Source organism: Sciurus carolinensis, chromosome X (assembly GCF_902686445.1).
Source record: "Sciurus carolinensis chromosome X, mSciCar1.2, whole genome shotgun sequence".
In the NCBI taxonomy this organism is placed as follows: domain Eukaryota; kingdom Metazoa; phylum Chordata; class Mammalia; order Rodentia; family Sciuridae; genus Sciurus; species Sciurus carolinensis.
The window spans coordinates 75,321,657-75,331,001 of record NC_062232.1 but is presented as its reverse complement, the minus strand read 5'-3'; the positions used below and the strand labels follow the sequence as shown (position 1 = coordinate 75,331,001).

At 32.8% G+C, this 9,345-nt stretch overlaps 1 non-coding gene across 1 annotated transcript; it reads right to left on the bottom strand.

The window, feature by feature from the left end:
• Positions 1 to 7,567: 7,567 nt before the first annotated feature.
• Trnaa-cgc (transfer RNA alanine (anticodon CGC)) lies at positions 7,568 to 7,643 on the bottom strand. Its single transcript has one exon. It is a non-coding gene; the product is annotated as a tRNA-Ala (tRNA).
• Between the last annotated feature and the right edge of the window lie 1,702 nt (positions 7,644 to 9,345).

The following is a 9,345-nucleotide window of genomic DNA, read 5'->3' as shown; positions in this document are numbered from 1 at the left end:
AAAATTACAACAGATCCACACCAAAGCACATTATAATGAAAATACCTAATATACAAAATAAAGACAGAATTTTAAAGGCTGTGAGAGAAAAGTATCAGGTTGCATATAGGGGGAAACCAATACAAATATCAGCAGATTTCTCAGTCTAGACCCTAAAAGTGAGAAGGGCCTTGAAAAACATATTTCAAGCTGTGAAAAAAAATGGAAGCCAACCAACAATCTGAGCAAAACTTACCTTCAGATTTCATGAGGAAATAAAATCCTTCGGTGGTAAAAAAAAAAAAAAAAAAAAAAAAAAAAAAAAAGCTAAAAGAATTTATAAATAGAAAGCCTGTACTACAGAACATTCTCCACAAAATATTCCATGAGGAAGAAATGAAAAACAACAATTTAATTCAGCAAAGGGAGGAAATACCCTAAAGGAATAGCCAATTAAAGGAAAAATCAAGTCAAGTTAAAAGCCAAAAATAAGCCAAAATGACTGGGAATACAAGTCATATCTCAATAATAACACTTAATGTTAATGGCCTAAACTCATCAATCAAAAGACAGACTGGCATATTGGATTAAAAAGAAAGACCCAAAAATATGCCGCCTCAAGAGACTCATCTCATAGAAAAAGACATCCACAGAGTAAAGGTCAAAGATGAGGAAAAATATACCACTGACACAGACTAAGTAAAAAATGTGATCTTTCCATCCTCATAGCAGATAAAGTGAACTTCAAGTCAAAGTTAGTCAGAAGGGATAAAGAAGGACATTTCATACTGCCTAAGGGAAGCATAAGTCAGCAAGACATAACAATCATAAATATCTACGCCCCAAACAATAGCATGTCCATGTATATTTAACAAATCCTTCTCAATTTCAGGAACCAAATAGACCACAAAACAATAATACTAGATGAACGTAACACACCTCTCTCACCATTGGACCAATCTCCAAACATAAGTTGAACAAAGAAACCATAGAACTCGATATTACAATCAATAATTTAGACAACTGACATATATAGAATATTCCGTCGATCAAGGAGGGAATACACTTTCTTCTCAGCAGCACATGGATTCTTCTTTAAAATAGACCATGGGTTATGCCACCAAGCTACTCTTAGCAAATACAAAATAGTCGAGATACTAACTTACATTCTATCAGATCATAATGTAATGAAATTAGAAATCAATGATAAAATAAAAACAGAAATTACTTTAACACCTGGAGACTAAATAATACACTATTAAATGATACATGGATAACAGAAGACAGTACAGGGAGATAAAAAAATTTCTTACAGATAAATGAGAACAACAATACAACATATGAAAATATCTGGGATGATACAAAAGCAGTACTAAGAGGAAAATTCATTGCACAGAGCACATTCAATAAAAGAATAAAAAGTCAACAAATAAATGACCTAACATTACATCTCAAAGTCCTAGAAAAAGAACAGATCTACACCAAAAGTAGTAGAAGATAGGAAATAATTGAAATCAATGAAATTAAAACAAAAGAAAGAATTCAAAAAATTGACAAAACAGAAAGTTGGTTCTTTGTAAAAATAAACAATAATGATAAACCTTTAGCCACATAAATGAAGATAAGTAGAGAGAAAACTCAAATTTAATAAAATTCATGATGAAAAAGGAAATAACACGACAGAACAGCATTGAAATACAAAACGTAATTAGAAACTATTTTGAAAATCTGTATTCCAACAATATAGAAAATCTTGAAGTCTTTGATGGGCTTCTAGAGAAATATTATCCACCCAAACTGAATCTGGATGACATACACAATTGAAATAGATCAACTTCAAGCAATGAAATAGAAGAAGTCATCAATAGCCTACCAACCAAGAAAAGTACGGAACCAGATGGACTCTCAGCCAAGTTCTACAAGACCTTCAACAAAGAGCTCATTCTAATACTCCTCAAAGTATTCCATGAAATAGAAGAGGAGGGAACCCTTCAAAACTCATTCTATGAAGTTAATATCACCCTGACACCAAAACCAGACAAAGACACATCAAGGAAAGAAAACTTCAGACCAATACAACTAATGAATATAGATGCAAAATTTCTTAACAAAATTTTAGCAAATCACATACAAAAAAATCATATTAAAAAGATAGTGCACCGTGATCAAGTGCGTTTCCTCCCTCCCAGGGATGCAAGGTTGTTTCAACATTCAGAAATCAAAAAATTTAATTCACCACAACAAAAAGCTTAAAGTTTAGAATCACATGATTATATCAATAGATGCAGAGAAAGCACTTAATAAAAATACAGCATCACTTCATCCTCAAAACACTAGAAAAAATAGGGATAGTAGAAACATACCTCAACATCGTAAAGGCTCCCTATGCTAAACCCACAGCCAACATCATTCTAAAATGGAGAAAAACTGAAAGCAGTGCCCCTAAAAATTGGAACAAAACAGAGATGCTCTCTTTCACCACTTCTATTCAACATTGTCCTTGAAATTCTAGCCAGAACAATTAGATAGATACGAATAGGAAAAGAAGAACTCAAATTTTCACTATTTGCTGATGATATAATTCTATATTTAGAGAAGCTGAAAAATTCCACCAGAAAACATCTAGAACTCAAATGAATTTGGTGATGTAGCAGGATATAAAATCAACACTCATAAATCTAATGCAATTTTATTCATAAGCAATGAACCCTTTGAAAGAGAAATTAGGAAAACTACCCTATTCACATTAGCCTCAGAAAAAATGAAATACTTAGAAATCAATCTACAAAGTGAACTACAGAAAACTAAAGAAAGAAATTAAAGAAACCCTAAGAAGATGGAAAGATCTCCCATGCTTTTGGATAGGTAGAATTAATATTGTCAAAATGACCATACTACCAAAATTGCTATACAAATTCAATGCGTTTGCAATTAAAATCCCAATGATGTTCCTGATATAAATAGAGAAAGCAATCATGGACTTCATTTGGAAGAATAAGAGACCCAGAATAGTTAAATCAATCCTTAGCAGGAAGAGTGAAGCAGATTGTATCGCAATACCAGACCTTCAAATATACTACAGAGCAATAGTATCAAAACAGCATGATATTGGCACCAAAATACACAGGTAAACCAATAGTACAGAATAGAGGACACAGAGACAAATTCACATAAATACAGTTACATCATACTAGATAAAGGTGCCAAAAACATACAATGGAGAAAGGATAGCCTCTACAACAAATGATGCTCAGAAAACTGGAAATTCATAGGCAGCAAAATGAAACTAAACCCCTATCCCTTACCCTGCACAAAACTCAACTCAAAATGAATCAAGAACCTAGGAATTAGACCAGAGACCTTGCACCTAACAGAAGAAAAGTTAGGTCCAAATCTTCATCATGTCTGCTTAGGGTCAGACTTTCTTAACATAACTCCCAAAGCACAAGAAATAAAAGCAGGAATCAATAATTGGGATGAATTTCAACTCAATAGTTTTCTTTCAGCAAAGGAAACAATCAACAATGTGAAGAAGAGCCTATAGAGTGGGAGCACATGTTTGCCACACATGCTTCAGATAGAGCACTAATCTCCAGAATTTATAAATAACTCAAAACTTTACACCAAGAACAAATAACCCAATCAACAAATGGGCTAAGGAAATGAACAGGCACTTCACAGAAGATCTACAAGCAATCAACAGATATATGAAAAAATATTCAACATCTCTAGTAATAAGAGAATTGCAAATGAAAATTACTCTAAGATTCCATCTCACCCCAATTAGAATGAGTATTATCAAGAACACAAGCAACAATAGGTGTTGGCGAGGATGTGGGGAAAAAGGTACACTCATACATTGCTGGTGGGGTTGCAAATTGGTGCAGCCACTCTGGAAAGCAGTATGGAAATTCCTTAGAAAGCTTGGAATGGAACCACCATTTGACCCAGCTATCCCACTCCTTGGCCTTTACCCATAGGACTTAAAATCAGCATACTTCAGTGACACAACCACATCAATGTTTATAGCAGCTCAATTCATAATAGCTAGATTGTGAAACAAACCTTTCAATAGATGAATGGATAAAGAAACTCTGGTATATATATACACAATCATATATTATTCAGCCATAAAGAGGAATAAAATTATGGCATTTGCAGGTAAATGGACTGAGCTGGAGAATATTATGCTAAGGAAATAAGGCAATCCCAGAACACCAAAGGCCAAATGATTTCACTGATAAGTGGATGATGATACAAAACATGGGGGAAGAAGGTAAAGGAAGAATGGAGTAAAGATGGATCATGTAGAGGGAAATGAGGAGTGGGGAGGAGGTAGGGGAAAGGAAAGATAATAGAGTCAAACAAACATCATTACCCTATGTACATGTATGATTATGCAAATGGTATGACTCTACTTTGTGTACGACAACAGAAATGATAATTGTACCCCATTTGTGTACAATGAATCAAAAGGAAAAATGAAGTAAGAATATATTATGTTAGATAAATATGTGTATACATAGTCACTTTTTATTAAGAAATGCAGTTAGTAACAGTTCTGTCCTTATGCAGTATGCACCATTAAAAATGGAAAAAAATGATTCTACTACAACTTCAAATTGAACTCTAAAAGTAATGTGGTGAGGGGAGACTTGCAATGTTTTATCCACATCTTCAACTGTGGCATAAGGATACTTCTGCAAGAGAGTGCGATGGTCCTTACTAATTGGTATATTGGTCCTACTTATACAAGACTCATGTAGTGTCTTCTGTTATTTTTCCCATTACACCTAATAATTTAAAAACCCTGCACATTGGTAGACTTGTGATTTCCTCTTGACCTTTCTCAACAGAAATACATATATGAATATATATAATTATGTATTTACCAGTATATTTACTAATATAATAGGATAATCAACATATTAGTAGACTATTAGGTTACTGTTCATCTATCTGTGTCAGCAGAGAAGGTAGTTCCTTTAGAAAAGGTCACATTCCTGACCCTCATAGATACCATTTTCCTGAAAAATCTTCCTGATATGGAGCAACTCCAGCCTTTTGGTGTTTCACTTAGATGTCTCTGGATATATACCTTGGAGAAAGTGATATTACATGGCCCTTTCATTCTTAATCTATCTCAAAGTAAATGACCATTGATTTTTAATATTTACAACATTTCAGATTGCCTCCTTAAAATCAGCATCAATAAGAAAAACAACAAATCTCTCAGACTTTCAGGATCTTTGCATAATATGCTTTATGACATTAATTTTAATTTTATTCATTAAAACCACAATGTTTTATTTTTAATTTCTCTATTTGTAAAAGGTTTAAAAGAGTTTTTTTCTTAATATATCCCTAAACCCTAATAAACAATTCAAATAACAATTTAGGTTTCATTGCCCAGTAAGATCTATTTAGAATGAACTCAATCCCTAATCATAACTTAATTGAAGTCCCAAACTATCTTCAAGAGCTCTGTAAATTCTTAGGGGATCTAGGTTCTTGTAGTCACCATTAGCTCCAGGCTTCTATTTCTGCTGAAATACTTAAGTTTATCAATGATCTTTTAAAACCCTATTCCTAGGTTGGTTCAGTTGATGAATGGATAAAGAAACTGTGGCATATATATACAATGGAATATTACTCCTCAATGAAGAATGATAAAATTATGGCATTTGCAGGAAAATGGATGAAATTGGAGAATATCATGCTAAGTGAGATAAGCCAATCTCAAAAAACTAAAGGACGAATGATCTCGCTAATAAGCGGATGAGGACATATATTGGGGGGTGGGAAGGGTTAGCATTAGGTTTAGGGTTAGATTTAGGGTTAGGGATAAGAAGTGTGGTAAGAATGAAGGAAAGAAGGACTGTATAGAGGGAAAAGAGGGGTGGGAGGGGTTGGGGGGGAAGGGAAAAAAAATAATGAATCAAACATCATTGCCCTATGTAAACATATGATTACACAAATGGTATGCCTTGACTCCATGTACAAATAGAGAAACAACATGTATCCCATTTGTATACAATAATAATAAAAAAAATAATAAAAAAAATAAAACCCTATTCTTTCTATGCAAGTTTTGTAGTACATTGTGTGGATAAAGAAGTAGTTTTTGCATGTTAGAAGGTTCACTGATTTTGTGGAAAAGTGTTCTTTGTGGAGGCACTTCAGTAGTAAAAATTTGTTTATTAATTTATTTATGTGACACAAAATTCTACATGTTTATGGGATGTCATGTGATGTTTTGACACATGTATATATTGAGTAATGTTCAAATCAGGGTGTATGTATCTATTTCCTCAAATATTTATCATTTTTTTTAATAGTGAAAACATTCACTTACCTTCCTACTTGGTTTTGAAATAGATAGTACATTATTGTTTTCTATAGTTACCCTACTGTGCAGTAGAACACAAAAACTTATTTATCCTACCTATAACTTAGTACCCTTTACAAAACTTTTCCTATCCCTCCTTTCCCCTTTTTCTCATCAGATTGGTAACTACCATTCTACTTTCAAGTTGTATTTTTATATTCTGTGTATAAATGAGATCACACAGTACTTGCCCTTTTGTGCCTGACTTATTTTACTTAAAATAATGATCTCCAGTTCCATCCATGTTCTCACAAATGACAGAATTTAATAATTTATGCCTGAACTGTACTTCATTGTGTATATATGCCACATTGCCTTTTTCCATTGATCGACACTTAGATTGATTTCAGTTCTTGGATACTGTGAACCATGCTGCAATAAACATAGGAGAGCAGATGTAATCGTGATATTGATTTAATTTCCTTTGGATGTATACCCAGTAGTGGGATTGCTGGACCATGCCACAGTTCTATTTCTAGTTGTTTGAGGAACAGGCATACTGTTTTTCATAACAGTTTTAGTAATTTATATTCTCAACAGTGTATGTGAGTTTCCCTTTCTCAGAATTTTTGTCATGTCTTTCCTTTTTAATAAGAGCCATTCTAACTGGAGTAAGATACAATCTCATTATTGTTTTAACTTGCATTTCTATGATGATTAGTGATGTCAAGCATTTTTTTCATATATTTGTTGGCTATTTGCATGCGTTCTTCTAAAATATGTTTAGGTCTATTGCCAATTTTAAGTTGGGTTATTTTTGTTCATTTGTGTGTGAATGTATATATATGTGTGTGTATGTGAGTGTGTGTGTGTGTGTGTGCGTGTATGTTTGTAGATGGACACAATAACTTTAATTTCTTTATTTATTTTTTTGTGATGCTGAGTATCTAACCCAGTGCCTCACACATGCTAGGCATTTACTCCACCACTGAGCTACAACTCCAGACCTTGTTTTTCTATTAAGTCATTTGATTTCTTTACATATTCTGGATTTTGCCTTATTGACTGAAGTATATTTTATAAATATTTTCTCCCATTCTATAGCTTTTGTTTTCATTTTGTTGATTATTTATTATGACATAAAGATTTTTTTAGCTTGAAGTAATCCCTTTTATCTTTATATAAATGTATATGTGTATATATATATATATATATATATATATATATATATTTTGTGTGTGTGTGTGTGTGTGTGTATGTGGTTGGTACTGGGGATTGAACCCAGGGCCTTGTGCTTGCGAGGCAAGCACTCTACCAACTGAGCTATATTGCCAGCCCCATTTGTCTACATTTACTTTGTTTCCTACACTTTGGAAGTTTTGTCCAAAATATCATTGCTTATACGAATATCTTGAAATATTCCTCTATGTTTTCTTCTACTAATTTTATAATTTCAGGTCTTACATTTTGGCCATTATTCCATTTTGAGTTGACATAGTTTTATATGGTGAGAGACAGTGGTCTGTTTTAATATTTATGCATGTGGATATCCAGTTTTCCAAATACTATTTATTTGAAAAGACTACCCTTACTTCAGTGTGTGTCCTTACTGCCTTTGTTCAAGATAAGTTGGCTTTAGATATGTAGGGTGATTTCTAGGCTTTCTGTTATGTTTCACTGGTCTATGTGTAAGCTTTGTTACTATTATAATGCCTTTTTAAAATTTATTTCTAGTTGTAGATGGACACAATACCTTTATTTTATTTATTTATTTTTATGTAATGCTTGAACCAAGTGCTTCAAGTACTCTACTACTGAGCTACAACCCCAGCCCTTATCATGCTGATTTAATTACTATATCACTGTAATATATTCTGAAATCAGTTCATGTGATGCCTTTAGGGTTTTTTTTTTCTTTTCTTTTTAATTTGCTCATTGATGCTTTGGTGATTCCAAATTTTTTGTAGTTCTATAATAAATTTATTTTTATTTTTTATGGATTCTTTTTAGCTATACATGACAATAGAATCCATTTTGTTGTACTTCAACAAACCTTGAATATATTTTAGTCTAATTAATACCCAATTTCTGTGGATGTGCATGATGGTGGGATTCACTGTGGTGTATACATATATCTACAAAGGAAAATTATGTCAGATTCATTCCACTGTTTTTCCTTTTCCTATCCCCCTCCTTTCTCTTCATTCCCCTTTGACTAATCTCCTGAATTTCATTCTTTTTTCTAGTTCTGTGAACATTGTCATTGGTATACTAATAGGGATTGCATTGAGCCTGTAGATCATTTTGGGTCATACAAACTTTTAAACAATATTGATTCTCTTCATTCATGAAAATGGGATAGCTTTCTATTTATTTTTTTTAATTAAGGGATGAAACTGAGCATCCTTATCTTGTTCCAGAACTTAAAGAAAAAATTTCACTTTTTCCCCATTCTGCATGATGTTCAGTATGAGTTTGCTGTATATGGCCTTTAATATATTGAGATACATTCCTTCTATAACTAATTCTTTCAGAGATTTTTATCATGAAATGATGTTGAATTTTATCAAATGACTTTTCTGTTTCCATTGAGATGGTATTATGAATTTTGTTCTTCATTCTCTTGATTTGTCATGTCACATTTATTGCTTTGCATAAGTCAAGCCATCTTTGAATCCCTGGGTTAAATACCACTTGGTCCTGGGGAATAATCTATCTGATGTGCTTTTGGTTTCAGTTTGCTATTTTTCGAGCTTTTCTGCATCTAAATTCATCAGGGATATTGGTCTAAGGTTTTCTTTCTTTCTTTCCTTCTTTTGTTATGTCCTTGTATGGTTTTATATCAGGATAATGCTGGGTTTATTGAGTAAGTTTGGAAAAATTTCTGAAATTATTTGTAATAATTTGAGAAGAATTGCCATTAATTCTTCTTTATTTTTCACAGGCCAGAATACAAGTATATCTCACTTGGGCTGTGTGATTACATGGTACAAGAGTGTGTCCAGAGTCTCCATTAATAGGAACTGCCTATGGACAAA